General features: G+C 35.1%; 1 long non-coding RNA gene across 1 annotated transcript in view; it reads left to right on the top strand.

Annotated features, from left to right (window-relative positions):
- Positions 1-21,432, top strand: part of LOC145720502 (uncharacterized) — an 89,783-nt gene that overhangs the window by 51,800 nt on the left and 16,551 nt on the right. The window contains exon 2 of the long non-coding RNA XR_014143472.1: positions 4,373-4,418. This is a non-coding gene — a long non-coding RNA (uncharacterized LOC145720502). The remainder of the gene's footprint in view (positions 1-4,372; positions 4,419-21,432) is intronic.

Raw genomic sequence — 21,432 nt, 5'->3', positions numbered from 1 at the left:
TTTTCTTCAAAAGGAGTCACAGCATTATGGAGTTGAATTTTGTCTGAAGAAAATGTAATAAAAAAATTTTGGAAATATATTGTGGAAGTTTTCCTATCAGCTAAACGTTCTGATGCATTGAATCAATTATTATAGGATATTTACTATACACCAACAGAAGATTCAGATAAGAATTGAGATCCACATAGATGCCATTTAAAATTGTATAAAATTTGTTTATTGAGCCTCTGAATATGAATACTAATTTAATGCTGTTTTGCTGACAAAGAAAAATCAATCAGTAAAAAAGTAAATCTCTAAGAAAATGGCCTCCTTTCCATGATCTGTGTTTTTCTCATGGTTGGATATGTGGTAATTCTCCATTTATAATATTTGAAATTATTTCAAGGAACTTTTGAATGTAAATCATCAGTGCAATTTGGGATCATGCATCAAATCCCACACTTGAAAGTGTTGGAAGTATCTCTTTTATCATAAGGAGAGTTTCTATATCTTTAATAAACACCTTCTTTCATTATCAGATACTGTCTCTGAAAAAAAAAAAAACAGTTGTTGAGATCATGAAAGAGGAAGATACACAAGTATGTTAAGCATTTTATTTGAATCATTTTTCTTGGCTATTTGCTCTTGTATATACATAGTATAACCATAATCATATTCTGCATTGATGAAGGCTAAAGCTAAAGCAGGAACTAATATACCAATATTCAAATCACAACTATTAGCCCATAGGTAGCTTTTTTCTGTGCTGAGAAAATGCAATTGAAAATTTTTAATTTTGATTTTAAGGTTGAGAAAATGAACAACCTGAGTTATTTAAAAACATGAATATTTATGAATAAGGGTAATATTCCATCAACTTCCAATCTTTTAGCTAATTGGTTAATAATGTCCTATTTAGTTACCAAGCAAAAAGAGAACATGATTTCTACCTGATTTCAAAGACATTTCTTTGAAATTAAGATATTTTAACTTTAGGTTTTTTAAGTCATTAGCTAATCAATTCATTCCCTTATCAAAGCACATGAAGTAGTATCTAAGAAGTAGATTCCCAACATACCCACTTCATGTAAAAGAGTTTCTGACACCCAGTTAACAATTACTTTGAAAATATCTTCTATAATTTGCTTATTTTTAGTGTTATATCAATGCTGGGTGTGGTTGTTTTATTTTATTTTGCTCTTTTAAATTGAATATCTAAATAGTTCTGAGCTTTAAGATGCTCTGAAAATGAAAAAAATAAGAACTTTTAGCATTTGGTTGCTTGTTATTCTTTCTCCTTCAGTAAGATGATAAAATGTGGAAGGAATAGATTCATTTTTCCTGTATGACTCGGAACAATGTGTGGTCAATCTTTGTGTGACTATGGGTCACACAGTTTTACAAATTGAAGGACAATGAGTCAAGTTCAAAATTCTATAAAGAGAAGTTTAACTTTTCATCTAAAACTCCTGTTATCATATGGAAATTCTCTATGTTGTCAAAAAATGTTCTCTATAACCACTGAATATATGTGTAGGTTTCATTTTGTTTGCATTTAATTTCCATTCAAAGATTCCTTAGCTATGGTGAAACATGCACTTATTTCACTTACAATTATTTACTGATACCCATCAATAGCTAGTAACTATATTAACAAAATAGGGATAAGAAATTAAAAGATATCTTTCTTCTCGGGGAACCATGAGTCAACATGCGCTATTTGAAGCCATGGAAGTGGCTGAGATCATCTAGGGAAAGATTAAAGACTGAAAATATAAAGGCGGCTAATGACAAAAAGCAAGTAACACCAACATTAAGGGACTAGAAGTTTACCCCCCAAAAGTTTGAAGAGTGGCCATAGGAGAATAGGAAAAAGCGATGTCAGAAAAGAGGGTCTAGAAGGATATTGGCTAGATTTCACCAAGATGTCTTTTATATTTTTTCTTTGTGTAACAAGAATAGTATTTTTAAAATAATCCCAAACTTAGATTACTTTATTAAAAGCGAGTTTTTGTCTCCCCTACCTCAACTGGTATTTCAGTTTCAGGGAAGTAGGTAGAGAAGATGTCAACTCAGGAATCAGAGAAAACCATGGAGATTTGCCAAACACTTCCCATCGAGGAATTGTGGCAAAACAAATGAGAGTAGAGGGATAGCTGGTGAGTGAGATATACGGATCCAACCCTCCCCTCTCTGAAATTAGCCTGGAATTCGATGAATGTGTTAGGTAAATTGAGGAGTATGACAAAGAAATTAGGTTTTTGGAGAAGCAACTGATCTACAAGGTGATTTCACGCCAACAAAGAGTCCTTGCCAGTATATCTATGAGGGATGCATGGTGTAGTCAATCAGGGAAAGAATCTAGTCCTCACTTTATAAAGATTAAGGATGCCAAATTTAGAGCCAGCATATCTGTCATTAGGTCTGGCATGCTGTGGCAAAGTGATAGATTTAGAAAGCCAGAGAACACTGGAGGATGAGGCAAAGACTCAGAAAACGGACAACACTAACAAGAGTCCAAGAGAAGGCAAGCCAGGAAAGAAGGAAACCCCAGGTCTGCACAAACCAAGAATGAATATGCTATAACCTAATGAACAATCACCAACAGCATGACCTTGGACAAGTCAGGTCATTCATATTTCAAGGAAGAGCCCCAGCATGTACCCAATCACTTGCATACAAGCCAGAGGGTTATTTTTCTCCTGTCCCCAGAAGGTCACAGATGCCTCTCCTGCACATCGCCGGGGAGGAATCTAAAAGTTCCGAGTTATTATGTCAAACAATTGAATTAAATCTAAAGAGACTCTTCAAATAACCATGTATTCTAAATTTTTAACTAAATTTTCTGTATTTAATTTCCTCTACCCCCCACCTTGCAACTACTTAGTGGGATGAGGTGATAGAGGAGATAAAATCAGTTTTAGAATAAAAGGAAATTGTATATTTTTTTCTGCACAAGTAGCATAAAGTGAAATTTGTCAACCAAATAATTATGCACCATTTGTTTTCGTTTCTCATCCCTCAGCAGATTTTTTTTTTCCAAAATTGAAAAGAGGCAAGTTGGGTGAAAAAATGGGCTCAAATCTCTTCCTTATCCCAGAACTTTCTGTCCTCAATCACACACGTACTTTTGGATTACTATGCATCTAAAAATCGTTGATTAATGATTGGTGCCTTTTGTCAAAAGACTCTTAACAAGAGAGCTGAAGTTGGTAGCTATTGGTAATTTAGTATATAATGATTATTAGGTATATGGTAATTAGTGCTAGATAAACTTGGAAAACATAGTATGTAAAAAAAGAGGAAGGAGGTCTGATGTATGGGTATTCCTAGGAAAAGTGAATATAGATGGAGCATTGAACTAAGAGCATACAGTTGAAGCATAGGATATAGCATTAGGCTATTCAGATGGGAAGAAGATTCAAAGCATAGGAGAAGATACTTAAATTAAGGGCAGGGGGAGGGGGAAGGCCTCTGACTGGCCTAGTCAGGAGAGCATGTGACTCGATCTCAGGGTTGTGAGTTTGAGCCCCATGTTGGGTGTAGACATTACTTAAAAATAAAATCTTCATATAAATAAATAAATAAATAAATAAATAAATAAATAAATAAATAAATGGCAAGGGGAACTGAAGGGTAATACCATTAACATTTATTTTTACTTAAAATATACAAATGTTTTAATCACATCTAATATTCCACTGGCCCCTCACACCAACCTCAGGATGTCTTTTTTTTTTTTTTTTGTCAGTGAAAAGCCCAAGATTCCAAGTGGTAAAGTGACTTATCCAAGGTCACATTACAATAAGCGGCAGAACCAGGGCTAGAAATCATGTCTCTTGCTTCCATGTCCATTTCTCTTCTGATTACAATCACAGCAGCAACTTTTCAAACTTCATAATTTTTTATATGTCCAACTCTATGTTTTTAAACAATCAAGAACAAGTATTAATAAAATCTAAAAAAACCAATGTCCCTCCACCTTCTAAGAGTGTAAACATTTTAGCTCGTACAATCCAATCTAACCTCTTCATCTCTGTTTTTCATTAATATTTGGACTTGCTAACATGTACCTAAAATCGAGGATTAGTGTCTCTGAAATGCTTTTAGTAAAAATGATTTGTTTGTTGTCTATGTAGGGGAGAAGATGATATGGCATATGAGAGTTTCTTGTATTCTAGACTTGTCACAATCAGAAAGACAAATGAAATATAATAAAGTATATCAATTGACTATGGGTCTTGAGAAGCACTCAAGTGTATTTGAATCTGTCAAGATACACGATATATTGTCGTATTCTAGTAGTAACAGCTATTATACAGTAGAGATTCTTGAGAATGACAATGATACACTTTTCCAATTATAAAATGAGATATTTTTGCCTTCACAGTTCAAGGAAAAGAAGATTTTTATAGCCATGAAATGAGCATTGAATGGTAAGTGCATTTTTTGAAAATCACAGATAATTACTAAACACATGGAGGATTTGCTCCAAGGAAGGAGAGGACACAGAATGAAGAAAGAAGGTAGTATATGGGAGATATTTTCACATGGCTGGTTAATGTGCTCATCACAATTTATGACAAGCTATCTTGAGAAGAGAGTTGTCAAGTTACACAGATTTCTTTTACCTAGTGCTTTTATAATATACTTTTTTATCTCCCAAATTTTAACTTTTCTGTATGCTTTGCTATAGATGTATCTCTTAAATTTATAATTAGATTGTTTTTCATCTAGTCTGACAATCTTTGTCTTTTAACTTGAACACTTTTAGTCCACCTCTATTAAAAAATAATTATTATTGTTGCTGATGCTAAAAGTGTTGAAAAGACAACTGTCTCATTGTCACTATTTTGGAGAGAATATGTCTTCTCTCGTTATACTTAAATTTCCTCTTTGTCTTTGATCTTTGTTTATCCATTCATTCATTCATTTTTCTGAGGTTAATTAAACATCCTGAAATAGTAGATGTGTGTCTGTGATGTATTTTATTTTATTCTCACAATTCTTTCTTCCCTGCTTGAATATACTTTGGTTTACAATGGGCAGAGTATATGTCCACGTCTCATTGATAATGAGCATGTCCATATAAAGTGCTTTGATAAAAAAATGTATGAGGGAGTGAGAGTGTGTCAGTACCCAGCCAAAGCTCTACCAATACCTAGTGTTTCCATTTGTCCTTCTTATTCTATTGCCAACCTCCATGAGAAAAGCATGTTCAAATTAGCTGCTAGTCCCCAAATGAGAGTCATATAGACCAATATTAAACTTGATCCTCAACCAATTCAAGGAATTGTGCACAACAAAGGTAAATTTGTTTTACTATAGACCACTGATATGTGGAGATCACTTGTTACACTATTATTGATGCAGGTTTCTGAGTAATGCAATATCTTTCATCAGGTCTTGAAAAATCCTAAGTTTTATCTCTCTCTCTTTCTATCTTCCAATTATACATATGCTAAACCCTTTTGCAGCTTACTCTCTTTTAGTCACATACAAAAATTTCCATATTTTGATCATTCCATGCTGTTCAGACAACTTTTCCAACCTATATTACAGATCATAAGCTCCCTCTATAACTGTTTAACTTGCTTTTAAAATACCTATGGAGGTTTTTTCCTATAATTTCAATGTGATTTTTTTCAAGCATGGTATGCCACTTTAACAGATTCCTATTTTCTGTAGATATCTTTAATCTTGTATTTTATTATTTTTTTCTTAATAGGATAATGACTTCTTGGTCTGCATCTAATAATTTCATCATCTAAAGTATTTCTTTTTCTCTTGTTTCTTCTGGTTTACAGTCATTTCCTTTGTGACCAAGTCTCTTTTATGACTAGTATATTATTAGAATTTCAAATTTATGAAAAGTTTCTCCTTTTGTGGCAAGATTTATGTTCTTTTCTGACAGATAACTGTGGATTCCACCTGTCCATGTCCACCTTCAACCATGCCAGTTTCAAATTCCTTGGAGCACTGAAGGGGTAGACACCTGGATTGTAATTCCATGCCAAGAACTAGTTCTCTTCTTGTTTACATTCATCCAGAGTCCAAGATAATATGAGGGTCTCCTGTTAGGCTCTTATGTACATCTTCAGCTTTAAATTCAGTCCTCTTCATCATAGGAAGCTTTTAATTTTCTAGGTCAACAAATGCCTAAAGTACTATCTGTGTTTGCTTGTGGACTTGATTTCTAACATACCTTTTATTTTGCCATTGGTAATTGTTGACAATCTCGTCATTTTCTTAATGTTTTAAGGAGAATTTTATTTTTTTAAATCTTCTACCTAAGTTTTAAATTGCTTTCAACAGGATGAGTGATCTGAATAAACTATTCCACTGTTATCAGAAACAGGAAGTGTCTCACAGTTTTTCCAGGCCTTTTCATTATACTACTATGTTTTTCTGTTTAATTTCCTTTTCTTCCATCTGTTCTTTCCACTATCTTACATGTCTGCGCTGGAATCAATCCTATCCCAAATTAAAGTACATTTGCAAAACCTAGAATAGCATAAAGTCAGCATTGCGGTTAGTCTGACTCTCATCTTTTGACTTTATGGAGTTGGGAACAAACCCTCAGCTTGGGCCCCAATTTGGTAGAGTCATTTTTTTTTCCTTTTCTGTGTAAGAAATCATGTCTAGAAAGTCCGGAAATTTTTCCAGCATAGTATCAATGCCTTACTTTTCCAAATCTGTTTTGTTGCTAAAATCCTGTCTCTACCCTTCAAACTTTGTGGCTAATGTCATGTTTGTTTAGGAAAGACCATGATGATGCAGACCTTGATCTCTACATGCTATTTTCTACACAAATCCTTGTTGCAGTGTTTTATCGGCTTTGTGGAAAACTCAATGCCATTTTCTGAACCTCTTTGGTACTGACTGTTTCAACCTACTCTCTGAATGCCAAATTCTTCCCCTTGACTCACTTTACCTCATCTCCTGTAACCAGATACATGGTATACCCACACATTGCACCCCTCTTATGGACGAAATGTCATTCTGCATGTTGACCCCTCTTTGATGATGCTATCAGCTTCATGAACTATTTCACAAACTTCCGTATCTCTAGACATGGCCCTTCACCATTTGCTTTTGAGTAGTGAAGAAAATAGATGAAAAATTAATCCATTGATTTAATTATTTATTTATACATTTTGTCAAACATGTGGTATTTAAGGATGAATAAACCAACTGAATTACCAGTATCTTTAAAAATAAAAATTCCTACTAACAACAGAAACACCCCTACCTCAGTCTTTGAAAGTTAATTGCATTGACAGATTCTTTCTCAGTGAAATTTATTAAATGTAGTCCTCCCAATATTTTTTGCCTACTTTTATAATCTAACTCATGGAGAAAGGTATCAGACACAAAAATCTGAATTACAGCTGTGTTGTTTCAAAATGAATAATGTCTACTGGGTGAGACACTGAGTCAAGGGTTTAGTTTGCAGCAAAGGAAAATATTTGTGAGTGCTTCTGGAAAAGCTGACAGCCTAGCATATGCAGCCTCCCTCCTAGATAGAGAAACACGGGAATGCGAGCAATTGCTAATTTAGCTAGAAAAGCAAAAGCAACTTTTATAACCATGTCAGTAGTATCTCGAAGAATCTCTGATTACAAGTAATCCTCATCTATTATTCCTTGTTTTAGAAAATAGAGTTATGAACCTTTAAAACACTAAAAGAAATCTCTGGTCTTAAATTCAATGAGATAAGGTTTCGGGGGAAAAAGGCAGTGAAAGCATTCTTGTTGCTCAACACAATATTATCTAAAAGAGATAATAGGCCTAAAATTGAGTTCACTAGGCATTGCTTCCACAAGCATAAGCAAGTAATATGATTGTTGTGTTGCCCTAGGCAAAATGCATTAGTTGAGGCTATATTTTCTAACTCTTAATTCATTAATCAGATAATATTTAAAAAATTCTCTATTGAAAATATGGGTTTTTCATTTAGATAAGCTTTCCATTTGATCAGTTTCACCAAACAGTTAATACTAAATGTTGACCTTTCAGGAAGAATGAAGTTTAAAATACTAGGCTGTGTGTACTTTTTACTCAATTTTTAAACACTCGATCTAAATTAAATCTACCCAAATTAAACCACCAGCAACAAATTGGTGGGTTTTAAGTGGAATAAAAAGTTCAGTTCAGTAAGTCTAAGGAGTATTCATTTGCTCTCATTCTTGAACCCAAATTTGTGCTAATAAGTGAACATATATGAATATATAGCTTGGCTATTTATTTGCCTTTGTTAAAGTTCTTTGAAAACACTAAAAATATAATAGCACAATTAATAGGTCATTGAAAGGGCAGTCCAAATTTATCCCTAAATCCAAGTATTTCCCAGAGTTAATTAACAAGTATATATTGCACTGCAGCCTTACATGACATGACCTTGCCTCGGGTAGTTCTTCATCTTCCAGAGACAACACTGATAGATAAGCAGCAGTCTAGGATAGATACTGTGTAAGGTCATTTGCAGTTTATATTTTCTTTGACGGTTCTAGACCAACCTGGGTGCTCTGCCTGCGTGCACAGTAAAACTTCAGAGTCAGGAATGTTAGCAGAGGGGCACAGAGAACACAGAGTTAATTGAAGGAAAAATGAGCTAATGAACTCTAGGGAGGCAACCATATTGCAGTATAAAACATTTTCTTGGCTTCCAAAATAAGAATTGATTTAATATTGCTATAAATGAAGTAATATAAAAACTGAGAGCCAATATCAGTCAAAACTTGCTAGCACATTGATGAACATGACCTGTTTTTTAAAAAGTCATTTACGGGGGCGCCTGCGCGGCTCAGTCTGTTAAGCAGCCGACTCTTGGTGTGCCTCAGGTCGTGATCTCAGGGTCCTGAGATGGGCCCCCACATGGGGCTCTGCACTCAGCAGGGAATCTGCTGGGGATTCTCTTCCTCTCCCTCTGCTCCTTCCCCACTTGCATGCTTTCCCTCTCTTTCTCTCAAATAAATAAATCTTTAAAAAATAAAATTTTTTTTTAAAAAGCCATTTATGTGGGCAAATAAGTACCACCACTACAAAATAACTACAATACAGAGATATTTAAATTTAACAAGTAAATTTTAGGAACAAGTTGCCATCATTATTAAGAATGATTATGATTTTTGGATAACTTGAAAACAGTCAAAAGTCATGGTTGCTCTGTTACATGAAAAGCGTGTGAATACACTAATAGTCAATTTTGACTATTGCTGTCAACTAGATCCATTATCATACTGTCAGTTGTTAATGAAGCTTAATGATCATGTTCAAAATCAATTATGTTTTTTAGAGATGACCTGAGGAAGTTTTAAAGCCCATGCATTTGGCACAAGATGAGACCTGAGCAAAGAAAGGGGGGTGAGGGTGTGGGGAACAGAGAAGGGAAAGGAAATAAAGTCTCAGATGATTCAACTGGAATTACCTAAATCCTCAGGGATTACCAACAAAAAGTCCTTTAGTCTTACTTAAAATAGTTGCCTTTTGAATTCAGACATATGTGAATTAAATTAGAACCATGATGAAATCAGATAGCATTGCCAGTAAACTTGCCCACTGCCTTTCCTTCCCCCCAACTCCTCTAAGGAAAAATAATGTTCTAGAGTTGAAATACAACTCTTTATTGTACTGTACAAGTATGGCAAATTGACTAAGAAATTAGAAATACATGTAAATACATTCTTCCTCCTTTCCTTTACCTAAAGAAATAAGTAGAGTTTTATGATGTGAAGTATCAACAATATAATTGCTTTGCAACATTGTAAAGTCGAAGTACTAAATTTAATCAGACTCCTTTACTAATATATATCATTTTGTTAGCCATTATTATCACAAAACATTCTCAATTAATTGTAAGTCATTAACATTACTATTTAAAAGAAAATGTGGCACAAAATAAAATTTCTGAGATACTTGAGAATCCACGAAATTAGTTTTTATATGTGTAAACTAATGCAGATATGCCTGATTTTCTTCTACATTGGTTTCTTTCAGAATTAAGTTGTCCAATAAAGCAAAAACCTCATGTATTTGTAAAAGAGAAGACTAGCGATACTAATACTTAAAACAGACTTAAAACAATTCTTTAATTCATCCACACATAAAATTGACAAATAACTTTTAAGTGAGAAGACAATTATTTTTAATGTTTGCATATTAAGAAAAAGAAAATATGAGTTTTTTACAAAGCAACAAGTCATTTTAGCTAGTAAAAAAAACCCAAACAACTAAACAACATCAACAACAAAAAAGGCCCTGCTGTACTAGTAGATCTCCATGGACTATAGAGTTTGTTGCTACAAGAAAATGTTTGAGAATGAATGGATATTTACTAAATGATTGTTGTATATAGCGTATTATATATAATGGTTTGAGTTTCCTTTAACTAAAAAAGCCTAGCTAAAAATATTTTTACTTCTTTTATAAATTAAAAGGAGTTACTTTTAAAAGAGGAAAATAGGAAGACGCAGAGAAGGAAGAAAAAAAGGAATTTCAAATCCTTGTTATTTTTCAACAGAGATGTTATCTTTCACTACCTACTTAATGTGTTTCCACCTTTAAATAATGTTATCTCTAAAAACTACATACATGATACAGAAATTTAATAGCAAATGAAAGTAATTTTCTTAGTCCAGTGATTTCACAGTGTTATTGAACTATGAATTAACTAAATAATTCTCACCTCTCGTTACTACTTGCAATCTCCCAACTAACAATAAGGGTCTCCATAAAGTGATTTATCTTCCTTCTCATGGGTACAGAATCAAAATTAATGAGATATTAATTCAAATAATAAACTTTTTGTAATTCTTAGTATGTGAGTCTCTACTGAACATTGCCACTCTTGCTGATATCATATCTTGATATGTTCTTGTTCCTTTCTCGGATATTGAGCGTCTATTTCATGACTCAGTAGTAAAGTTCATACATGTAGTAAATTATAGCGTGAGTACCAAGTCCATATTCCTCCTATCTTTGTTGAGCCAGTGATGAATCAGATACTTTTGTTCAAGATTTTGAGCTAAGAGTCAAAGAAAACAGTCTCTGAGTCACCCTGATGGTGGAACATTAGAAGGAATGTCATTCAAATACCCCTGTTCATGTCCCCTCGCTGACATCGCTACTGCTCATGTCCCTCGACCCCTCATGCTCCATTGCTTGTATCAAGACATGCTACTCAGGTCACCATACTCCCAGCTTTCTTCCTGGTTATTCCACTTTTGCTCAAATTCCATAAAATACCTCAATACACTTTCAATACAACTTTTGCTCAGCTTCTATAAAATGTCTAAGTACACTTCCAAAAATTCCAATAAATTTTGAAGAAAATTGCAGCAAGTAGCTTGTGTGTGTGTGAATACACTAATCTACATACAGTACATAATTCCTAAAAACTACTTTTCTTGATTTGAAAGAAGGAACTTACACAAACATGAAGGAAACTGGAAAATATGTATCTGAAACAGGAGAGACTCTCAGAAACTCTGACATAGAGATCTTCACATTTTCTGGGCTTCATATTATAATCTGGGTTTGGCTATGTATTTAGAACAAAGCTAACCGTCATTTATTGCATACATTGGTGGAGAGAGGAAAAAAACCACTATATTTTTGTGTAAGAATTTTTGTATGTTTAGTCTACATAAATATTGCCCAAATCTTGTAAAGTAAGACAAGTTAAGTACGAGTTAGCAATTAAAAGCACATTTGCAACATCTTTTACTGTGTGTTCATTATTTTTGAGAGTCAAACATATAGCACTACCAAAAAAAGTTCTTCATGGTTGTTCAAAGCGTATGTATACTCCTTTCTTACCAATATGCTTATTGAATCAAGAAATTAAATATTAAATTTTGTTTTGACTAATAAAAATTGGTAAGATATAAATGTTCAATTCTAATGATATAATGGAATTCTCCAGATAATAAAACAAGACATGGAAATATATAGAAAACAAAAGAACTTCTATTACTGCATTACAGAGTCATTCTCTGTGGACACTCTACTTTCCACAGCCTCGAACAATCAGGCAGGGTAAATGGTTTTAGAGTAGGATCATGCTTAAATAAATACATTCTCAGCCACCCAAGCATTGGCTGATTTCTGGAAGTCCAGAAACATCGGTGAATGTTTTGCATTTCTGGTTTCTGACCTGGGTTGAACTGGACACACTGACATTATGTGAGAAAGACTGTTTTTTGGCTAGAACTGGAAGTAAATCTGCCAGCTTTCCCATGAGCATGCCTTTTTTTTTTTTCTGTCAAGATCTGACTGTTTGACAAATCAAATTATGTTAGACCCAGCCCTTAATCTCAACGACAGCTAGACCATGAAACTTTTTTGAGAATGATAGAAATGTCTAACCCAAATTGTGAGGGTGGAGCTTTTGGGAGGGCTGGCATTGCCAACAGCCAGAAACATTGGGTGAGTGAAAGAAATGAATTGTCAAAACGTGTGTCAGTGGATACTTTGTGCCATCCGGGTGCGGTGACCTGAGAGTAGCTTCTCACCTAGACTGTGACTAATACCACGCCAGACAGAATTCCCTAGCAGAGGTTTTTGAGATATGTTAGTGATAGCCCATCATCCACATTCAGTGGTAAGCGGAAGGTATACCAATAGTTAAATCTCCAATTTAATCGTAGCATATTAAGCTCATGTATTAGTAATAGGATATTTGAGATGGCATAACTTTTATAAGTACCTGTAAACTTTATTAACCTTCAAACTGATCTCTTCCCACCTGACATTATTTTTTACTTTTAGATTTATAAAATTTTTCAAAGAGGAACACGCAGTAATGACTAGTCTGAGGCTGTGTTTTATTATTGACATTCTGATAGCTTTTTTCCCCCCTCATACTTATTCTTTTATCTTATATAAACGTAACTTGGTTCTCTTTTAGAACCATGAAATAGAGTTGAAAGCTCTCTTCAAAGGTCAAAACATCCTAGAATATCCTTTTGAAAAAAAGAGTGGCACATTATCCCCAAGTTATGCAAACGTTACATTTTGCCCAGGCCTAGGTCCACAAGACAATCACAAAGGAAGCCCATTTTTGCCTTTTCAGTCACCGGTGAAGGAGAACAGTTGGCTCCTCTCCTTTGTATATTCATCTTTTATAGACTTAGAGATCAGGCTCATCTCTCAGTGTTCAATCAAGACTAAACAATAAAGATCCCTTAGACTCTACTCATCACTTTTATTTCCAGTTCATCAATAATCATGTGGATAACCCCTGAATTTTTTTTCATTTTTCCCCCTCTTAAGTTGTAGAATTAGAAGCAGGAAGAGTAGTCCTCAAAGAACTTAGCCAACCCTGAAGAACATACGTTTAAAGAATTTCTTTATGGTTCTAAAAGTTTTTGCACATTACCTTACTTTCTGTAATAAGCATGACACATAGCTGACATTATTTCACCCACTTCTAGCAATGTTCTGTGAATGTGCTGGTGGTATATATTTTCCTCTCCATGTGTGCAACATTCGGCCCCAGTTCCAATCAAGAAGCTAAATATTTACATTTGATTTTGACTGATAACCAATCTCTTGTCTATGTGCCTGTTTATATATGAGGAGTGTTAAAATATTGCCACCGCCCATGACAAAGATTCTAAAAGCATCTAAATTCACTTAAATGATTAAATAGATAGAAGAAAAAAAATTTCAATAGAAAAAGCATATTCCAGAATCAAATATGCAAGGATGAATTACCCTGTAACTATTGCTCCAAATCAAACTGGAATTAGATTTTCCAATGGGCTCTGCTATGTAGTTATCTATAACAAACACAGGCAACCAGAACCAACACTTCAAGGTTGGTGTCCAAAGTTGACTTTTGTCATTAATGACAAATTCAAAAGCATAGTAGTCCAAAACATAATAAATAGATAGATTTCCATGTTTATTATTTTATATAGTCTGTGTGCCTAGTAGCTAAAAACAGGGTGCCTAAAATATACCCATTAATAAGGAAATTGATTTTTTTGTTTAAAATATCTAATATTCTCTGCCAATATTCTCATCAAATACTATTCTCTAAATGGTTATGTTGGTTAGGAAATCTTTGACTATAGATAACAGAACACCTGACTGTTTAACCATAAAAATGTTTATTATTTACTTAACAAAATTTCTCTCAATATTGGTCCAGCAGCTCAAGGATGTCATCAAGGATCCAGGCTCTTTCTCACTTTCTTCTCCACCATATTTGTATATTTCCTATTTGTCTTTTGATTGATAGATTCTTACCATAGCTCAAGACATTATAATGTACATCTTCAGAGTAGGAAGAAAAGGAAAGAGGAGGTTCATGTAACACTAGTCTCATATTTGTCTCTTTTATTGGAAAATTATTTTTTTTTCTCGAGTAACCTCCTTCAGGAGAATTTCTCTCTAATCACTTGATCACTCCCATCTGCAAGAAGTTTAGAAAAATGAGTTTCTATCAAGTGAGAATAAAGTTACATGATTGGTGTAAACTAATCACAATTCATTTCCTAGTTTTGGCAGATTGCCTTATTTCCTGGGGATCAAGACCTCTCAGTCCACCACTTAAACAGACTTGATTTCAGTTAGCAGAAAAGTAAGGTTTGGGAGTGGCTGAGTAGGCAGCCAAAACTGTCTACCACAATAGCCATCTCCTCTGATCCATTATGTACTTAAACCAGTACCATTCACAACCAAACATGTCTTGGATAAGATATGCTTCAGGAAATAACATCAGATAGTCTTATGTAAAAGTATGCAGGTATTTATAAGAAACAAAACTGTTGTGAGCTAAAGAAAGGCTGGAATGTAGAGCTCAAAAGGGCTCACTCTGTCTTTGGCCCCACATCAATGTTTCACCTGAGCAGACAGCTACTGGTTTCTCTGGGGGGCTGGGCTGATGCTGAGAAAGCCCCTGACATTCTTAACGTTCCTTTCCCCACAGTGATCCTGCTTTCCCCACAGTCAGGCTGGCTTCCCTCCGTTGGGAACTCCCCTCCCCCTTCTTTTCCATGTAACAAGTTTCACACATGAGCAAGATTCAACCCGTTCAGAGCCTCAGGGAGACTCAACCAGCAAGGGAAGGTGTCAATTACACAATGCATTGTGTCGAGAGCTATAAGGAGACATGGATCACTCTATGCTTCACTTACCTCACCTGTAAAATGGAGATAATAATTGCAGCTGCTTCACTGGGTTGTTGTGAGGATTAAAGAAGATGGTAAGAGCCAAGTCAAGGGGCACCTGGGTGGATGGCTCAGTTGGTTAAGTGTCTGACTTTGGCTCAGGTCATGATCTCGGGGTCCTGGGATGGAGCGCAGTGTCCTGTCTGGCTTCCTGCTCAGTGGGGAGTCTGCTTGTCCCTCTGCTCCTCCCCCTGCTCATGCTACCTCTCTTGCTCTCTCAAATAAATAAAATCTTTAAAAAAAAAAAAAAGCCACATCAATGTAGTAGTACTACTATAAGAGATGTGGATTTACATATGAAGTTAAAGGTAAATGGTGACTGCTTAGATATCACTGGTGAAATATTTGAGGTTCAAAGGTAAGTAGCAACAGAGGTTTCTATAAAAAGATAGAAAAAATAAAAGATAAGAAAAAATGTTATCTCCACACACACACACGCACAATGAGAATCATCTCATTTTTCTCCTCTACCACATTAGAAGTTGGAAGACACTAGCATATCTACTGAGTTTTCAAGTGAAAAGTTTAGGACCCAAGACATTATTACTCATACAATACAAGCAATAGAAAGATAGTTTCAAATCCTCAAGGACTCAGAGTGTAACCCACGTAGTCTTCGTGGAAAAAAAAAGTTATTCAAAATGTACTTTAATCAAGAATAGCAGCCAATGTCATCCTTCTAAAAAGTAGGTCAGATTATGTCATTATTTTGTTCAAAACCATCCAATTGCTCCCTATTCACCTTAGGGTGAGTTGGCAAGAGTAAAAGAGACCAAGAAACTCTGGCCCCAGTTACTTCTTTTACCTCATGTCCAATTACCCTCACTGTTGGTTACTTAGCTCTAGTTGCAATAACTTCCTTGCTGTTCTCAAATAAGCCAGGCATTTTCTTACCTTTGGGTCTTCTCAGAGATAGCCCTCTCTGCCTGGAATACTTATCCCAGAGTTATCTGCAAGATCCTTTCATCTTCTTGCTCAAATATCCCTTCTCCCTGTGGCTTCTGATCAGTTGTTTATTTGATTATCCTTATCCTCATTCCATTTTCTCTATCTGTGCCGTCTGTAGTATGTGCTAGAATATGGGTTCTCTGCATCTTCCATATCTATAAACTCTTTTTCATCTTTTTTTCTTTTTCTGTTGAGGTCTGATCATTTTGCTCCACTTTGTTTCCAATTTCCTAATTCTTTTTTTTTAAATTAAATCGATACTATTTTAATTTTTTCTGCATATTTTGAAATTTTTTAAAGAGTTTTTCTTGGTCTGCGATTATTCCTATTCCCTAGTATCTTGTTTGTGCTTTATGAATGATATAATCCCTCAAATATTTCTAAGGATACATACTCAAATTTTTTAATTCTCTACTATTTCTTGCATTATTTCCATATCTGGGATCTGTTGTTCTGATTGCCCATCTTGGTCTTTCTTTTCCAGGCTGTTAAGTATTCCTCAGAGGTCTAAGAGTCCTTGGTTAATGATTCATATTCATAAACAGAATTTGATCTGACTCAGCATAAATTGCTATCAGGCTTTTCCTTTTCAGTAGTGTATGTCTGTCAACCTAAACAGGAATGGCTGTAATCTTCATGTAAGTTAATGGATCCTATTGAAAATCAAGCTTTTCTTTATGGTACATACCTGGGAGTAGAAAGGCTAGCTCAAGAACTCCACAAATGCCAAAGTAAAGTATATGTTGTTTTGGAAGTAGACTTTTCCACAATATACTTCTTACAGGCACTGTCTCTTCCTATAGTATTGTGGTAACATGGTGTCCTTTCAGGTTCTTCTTTACTTCCTTCACCTTACTACACAGACTATGACTGATCCCTCCCCAAATCTATTACTCGTTCTGTCTAGAAGGTAAATCTTGCATTTCCATCTGCGAACAAATGTTCTAGAGTGCTGCTCCAAAACGGCCCCAGAAGATAAGGAGCCAACTGAGACCATATGGATTTCTGCCATTTGTTGTCTGCCAGCTCCAAACTTGGAATTTCTCTGGAGCTCAGCTAGGAAGAGCTTTTCCCTCATCTGCAGCATCTTACTCCTGCATCTGTTCCATGCCATGACTTTTTTCACCCATCTGATTTATCTATTAGTATAACCCCTTCCACTTTCAGAGTTCCAAAAGTTTGTAAAATCTCTAGTTTGCTAGAGGAATCCTCTCTTGTTTACAGTGGTCCCAGGGACTCATTATGTTTTATATCTTTAGTGCCATTCAACAGGATCTATGGATGGAGGAGAGAAGCAAGTATGTGCCCAGTTTGCCACTATAGACTGAAAAATAGGGTGAAGGGTTAACTGTACAGTGGCAAGAAACATATTTCAGATGAAATTAGAATAATAGGAGTAGGAATGCAAACTAGTGATTTTCCTAAGAGAAACCACCATGCCTATTACTCATTTTTTAACCACTAGGAAAAGGAACTTCACTGTGTTTTTATATCCTTATGACTTAGCTTTCCTTGCTTCTCAAGGTTTCTCATGACTATAATGTAATGGCCCACTGGAGCCAACACCTATCTTTATAGTCTATGCATAGGGATTTCAGGAAAAATAAATTCAGAAATCAGCCAGAAGCCCAGGCTCTGGTTTTAAGTCTCATGGCAAAGGTAGTAATAAGTTTCACCAAAGAAAAGAATGGCTCGGGTTCCAAACAAATTATTTGAGTGTGACAATAATTTTATAGAAACAGTCTATAAATTTCCATGGACAAAACTTCCCTCAAACATATTTTAAAATATCCTTATTCTGACTCTTCTGTCTTTGTTGATTTTTTTTTTGATTTGGCCCTTTGATTTGTTATTTACTCTTTCATCTCTACCTCCTCTGCAAAATCTTTTAAGAAAATAATTCAAGATGATAGACAAGGCAACATCTTAACTTCATTATGGTTTTCCATCCCTTAACAATTATCATGACTAGAGAATGACAGATGCAATTGGCCCAGGAGCCTAATACTAAAATTGAGCTTTTGAGAACAAAAGTCAAGACATCAAAGCCAGCAGGACAAATGAGGCAGGCACAAACCTCCTACATTCTCTAATTTGAAACAAAGCAATGAAAATCCTTTTCATTTCAAATTGATGACTGAAATAAATTACAGCAGGAGAAAGTAGGATATGATAGGATTGTCTAATGTGATGCAAATGTTAATTTAAATACCATTATTTTCATATTTGCCTTAATAACTACTGAAATGTACATATGTTGATGATGGCTGTTGCTTATAATTTGAAGTTTCATTAGATGGTGGAAAGTCTCCCTTGGAGGCTTTATAATTAGCATAGACAATCATCATCTGTTTTAGATGATTTTGGAGACAGAATTTTTAGGTCCCTTCCAGCTCTGATCCTGTGTCTCGGTCTAAACAAAAATGAATCATTTCCAAACAATTTTCCCAAATGCACACATCAGCATTTTCTGGTACTACCATGTCTCAACTACGAGTGTGAATTTGGAAATAACTGCTCACTAAGCTTTATCTCAATATAACTCACCTCAAACACACTTCTGGCTGTGGTCTTCCCAGGATGCTCCAATCCCACCTTTTCACACCTGCTCCCCCTTTCTTTCCCTACTCCACACCATACTTAAGTACACACACCTGCTTGCTCTTTCTAGCTCATCAACTAATCCCTCATTTCCCCTCCAAGTCAGGCTGCCCAGCTGCAAAGAGCATCATTAAATCATAGTTTATATGTTCTCCTTCCTGCTCTGATGTGAAGTAAATCACTGTGTCTCTGGAAAATTCCTTTCTGTTTTCAAAGAGCCAAGTTTTTACACAAATAAGACGATTAAAAGTTTTGGCCTTGGTAGGAAAACAGAAGTTCACATCAGCATACAATGATCCATCATTGAGCAAAATTATTTATCAAGCCCAGTATAATCCATCTTTGATGTATGTTATAACATTAATCCATATCTGATATATACTATAATATGTTATTATAAAAATTTCTAAATAAAATTAGTGTATCCAACAAAATTACTTTAGAGTCAAGTGGGTTTATGAATTCTATCTCTCCGCTGACTTTCATTATAAAATAAGAGCAGGAAAAGATGGAAATAATAATAGTTAATGTTCCTTGAGCTCTTACCATTGTCCTCAATACTCCAAATAGAATAATCCATTGAATCCTCACAATATCCCCAAAGAGTGGGTGTATTTCTATCCAGATTGTGTGCATAAGGAAATGAGATACAGAAATTTTATATATCCCACCCAAGATTATTGCTACCAAGTGGCAAAGTCAGGACTCAGACCTATAACCTAAACTCATGTTCTTAATCAAAATGCTTTAATGCCTCAAGATATAATAGACTAGTGCTAATTGTCCTTGAAAAAATATTTAATGGAAAACAAAATTATAGAGCACCAATGATGACACTGAACATTTTAATCTGGATAATCTTATCAAAACAGGTTAAAATGAAGAAGAAAAACAACCCAAAGCATTTCTATAGTAAAATTATGCTATGCATATGATATATTTACATACTCCCCCAGAGCTACTGTGAAATGACTGATAAGTATACAAAATGCAACATGATTAGAATTGAAGCTATGTCTGTATATGTCACATAATGATGATTATCCTAGTGCCTATTATACCAAGTATCCTTTGCACAATAAATGTTTGTTGAATTGGATGAACTTTTATTGGTAGCCCTATAAGAGGCATAAAATATTCAAGTGCCTTCTTTGAATTAAGTTGAATTTAATTCTTTAGGATTTAAAAACTTTGGAGTAATCTTTTTTCAGAAGCCTTCAGCAACATATAAGCAGGTAAGTGGTTTGTCCACAGGCTGTGAAAATGTTAAAGCAGAGCCATTAGAAACTTTCTAGTCTAATCCTCTCATTTACAATAGAGGTAAATGGGCCAAGAATGGTTCACAGACTTGCTGGTTCACTCATCAGCTGGTTAATGGCAAAGTGACTAAAACCAGAGTCTCTTGATGCCTGGATTGACTTGAGAAGTGCACATGTGAATACAAACATGCACAGATTCCATCTGCTCTATGCTGTCTTCTCACCAGTATGCCACAGTTCTGAAATCCTAGCTTTAAAGGATATGGTTACACATATTTGTCTTCCCTGTATTCAGTGCTTCTGCCAAAACTGCCATCCATGGATTTATAGAATGCCTTATCTTCCATCATGGTATTCCACACAGCATTGCTTCTAATCAGGAAGTCACTTCACAGCAAAAGAAGTATTGCAATGGGCCCATGCTCATGGAATTCAGTGGTTTTACCATGTTTTTAATCATCCTGAAGCAGCTGGCTTGGAAGAATTGTAGAATGGATTTTTGAAGACTTGGTCACAGCACCAGCTGAATGGAAATACCTTGCAGAGCTGGTGAAAGGTTCTTCAGAAGGCTGTACATGCTCTGAATCAGTGTCCAATATGTGGTGCTGTTTCTCCAATACCAGGATTCATGGGTCCAAGAATCAAGGGGTGGGAATGAGAGTGACATCCTTCACTGTTACCTTTGGTGACCCATTAGCAAAAGTTTGTTTCCTGTTTTCATGACTTTATGCCCTGCTGCTTAATGGTGTTAGTTTCGGAGAGAGGGATGCTTCCACCAGGGAACACAACAATGATCCATTGAACTGGAAGTTAAGACCGATACTCAGACATTCGAATCAATAGGCAAAGGAAGGAGTAACAGTATTTCCTGTTATTAACATGTCCTGCAACTAAAGTCAATAGAAAACTACATCAACCCAATCTAGGGAGAAATATTAATAACCCAGATCCCTTAGGAATGAAGGTTTAGGTCACCCAACCAGGTAAAGAATCATGACCAGCCTTGGTGCTTGCTGAAAGCAAAGGGAATACAGAATGGGTAATGGAATGAATTGGCTCTAAATAATAGCTATGATCATGTGACCAGTTACAGAAATGAGGATACTAATTGTCATGAGTATTTTCTTCTTATTTTGCTATGAACACATGTGTGTATGTGCATGCATATGTTTTCATCCCTCTCTTATTACCCTATTGTGTTAACACAAGGTATATTGATTTTATATCATACTATTTAAGTGTTGTTAATTTTACTCAGAGTATTTAAGTTACAGCATATCAAGAAGAGTTAACATTTCTATGTTTCTGTGGAAAGAGTCAAAATGTCCATCAACAGATGAGTGGATAAAGAAGATGTGGTATATATATACAATGGAATATTATGCAGCCATCAAAAATGAATTTTTGCCATTTGCAATGACGTGGATAGAACTAGAGGGTATTATGCTAAGCGAAATAAGTCA

The sequence above is a fragment of the Leptonychotes weddellii genome, chromosome 3 (genome assembly GCF_054177405.1).
Source record: "Leptonychotes weddellii isolate Sample4059 chromosome 3, ASM5417740v2, whole genome shotgun sequence".
Taxonomy (NCBI): domain Eukaryota; kingdom Metazoa; phylum Chordata; class Mammalia; order Carnivora; family Phocidae; genus Leptonychotes; species Leptonychotes weddellii.
Note: the sequence above shows the minus strand (reverse complement) of the source record. Positions and strands in the feature narration are given on the sequence as shown.